Raw genomic sequence first — 2,586 nt, 5'->3', positions numbered from 1 at the left:
TGCTATCAATCTCACCTGAAGTTGCAGGTTTGGATTTCTTTAGGTCTTGATCTCAGAAACTTCAAACTGTGGGCCAGTTCAACTTCTGAGCAGTTTTGGGCAACGGACGTAGGAAAGTTTTGGACTCTCCTTCTTATTCCTTTCCAAGTGTTAGAAACATCACATGTGAGACTGACCCTGTTTACCATGACTTAGAGGTCGCCAATGATGCATTTGACAAAGGTGTGGGAAATTCCTTAGCATGCTGTGGAACACGTGTAGTAGATTGCTGGGCAAGGCAAATGCAGAAATAGTGACATGATTGCTTAATCACTCCATTTGGATGGGTAATGAAATAATCACAAACCAACTGATTATCTCATTCAAGGTGTACATGTTTGAATTTCAAATAGGAGGGAAACTTCCTGGTTTCAGTTAGATCTCTCGACTGGAACTGGTGAAGGTTCTCTCCATCCTGAAGCACATGCATGAAAAGGTTAGTTGTCGGGAAGCGGACTTGGCCCAGTGGTTGGGGCGTCCGTCTACCACATGGGAGGTCCGCGGTTCAAACCCCGGGCCTCCTTGACCAGGTGGAGCTGGCCCATGTGCAGCGCTGATGCGCACAAGGAGTGCCCTGCCACACAGGAGTGCCCTGCCACACAGGGGTGTCCCCCTCGTAGGGGAGCCCCATGCGCAAGGAGCACACCCCGTAAGGAGAGCTGCCCAGTGAGAAAGAAAGTGCAGTCTGCCCAGGAATGGCACCGCACCCATGCAGCTGACAACAACAGAAGCGGACAAAGAAGAACACGAAGCAAATAGACACAGAACAGACAACAGGGTTGGGGGGGGGGAGAGAAATAAATAAAATAAATAAAATCTTTAAAAAACAAAAAGAAAAGACTAGTTGTCATCTGGATATCTCACAACATACCCCAAGGGCTATTTATTGTATCTTGGAAGTTTTTCGTGGTTTCCTACAGAACATAGCTGAAGAAGTTAAGAACCTGCCTCACTCCTCCCTCCCAACATTCCCCCATTATTTTCTGGAGAAGAGCAAATCCCGGCAGGGTGGCACTTCTCACCACAGGGTGGCAGCAGACACTAGGCTTTAACTCCGTCACCCACTGGTGCTTTCAGCCGTTCATTCTGAACTGGTTGGATGCTAAGAAGGAAAATTCTTCTTGGGAGAGGTTGGGAGTTCTAAGAATCACTCTGACTTTGTGTTTGCACTCATTGATGAGCAGGATCCTCAAAACTTCCTGTGCAGACAAATTACCTGGGATCTTATTAAAATGCAGATTTCAATACATTAAGTCTGGGGCGGGCCTAAGAATTTGCATTTCTAACAAGCTCTCAGGTGGTGCTGAAGATGCTGGCCACAGCACACTTTGAATAGCTAGGATCTTGTGTGCTCCCCCTGGGGGAAAGAACTTACAAATGGTCAAGAATGAAGGACATAACAGAGAGCTGTTAAGAGGTTGAGTGTGGGAAATACACCTCGGGTTCTAGTTGGAGCCCAGTCAATTACTGGCTGTGTGACCTTAGGAAATTCACTTAACCTATCTGTGCTTGTTTTCTCATCTTAAGATGGAGATGCGAATAGTGCTTAAACTATGGTTTCATGGTGAGAATCAAGTCATAGAGAGATCTCTTTAGTAGAAAAGGGTATCCAGAAATCTACATTTTTGGAATCACCCAGGTGCTCCTCTGCTCCACACTTCAATGATCACAGGGCTTTGGCTGAATGGGCTTGTAGACCCACCTGGTCTGCTTTTCCTCAAGCTCGCTGGGGTCTCCAGAGTACAATAAATAACAGGTGCTTGAATAAATGAATAAATGAATGAGCATTTAATTTAATCACAGGCTGATGTTTGGCACTTGATTATCAGTAGATCTGTCTTAATTCTGTAGTATTTTGTCAAATATCTGGATAGATAAGAATAATTCTACATGAAAAAAAGGAGTTTTGGTTTTTCTCGGGGTGTGTGTGTGTGTCTATGTTTGTGCATGTCCGAGGCAGTTGCTGCTTTGGTGTCTGTGACAATATGTGTAGGCTTTCTAAGGAGCCCCGAAGCAGACGATGGGGCTGGAGGGAGCGAAACACGAGTTAAGAGCAGGAGTCGAGCTGGGGCACAGACACCTGTTGTGAGCCAGGTCTGGATTTCAATTCCAGCCCTCCACTTACCAGCCACGGGCCCTGGGGCAGGTGACAAAACCTCTCCAGACCTCTTTTTTTTTAAATCTGTAGAATAGAAATAGTAAGTGGTACCTCCCAGGGTTGTCTGAGTTATTGATTTATTCAACACTTATTTGTAGACCTGTTTGGTGCTGGGCACTCATGCCGTTGCCGGGGATACAATGGTAAACAACACACATCAAATCCTGAACTAACGCAGCTTAAAACGCTGTGCGAGAGGCTGAAAAAAACCAAGAAAACAAATGATTTCACCTAGTGGTAAGGGCTATGAAGGAACTAGAGTGACGGAGGCAGAAGGGGAACTGTAGACAGGAGGTTCAGGGGGGGCCTGCCTGGAGGTCAGGGGGACGGAGAGCGGAACAAGGAAAGGGAGCATGTGAAGATCTGGGGAAAGTGTGTCCAGGCATCTG

Source organism: Dasypus novemcinctus, chromosome 26 (genome assembly GCF_030445035.2).
Source record: "Dasypus novemcinctus isolate mDasNov1 chromosome 26, mDasNov1.1.hap2, whole genome shotgun sequence".
NCBI classification, from domain to species: domain Eukaryota; kingdom Metazoa; phylum Chordata; class Mammalia; order Cingulata; family Dasypodidae; genus Dasypus; species Dasypus novemcinctus.
Note: the sequence above shows the minus strand (reverse complement) of the source record.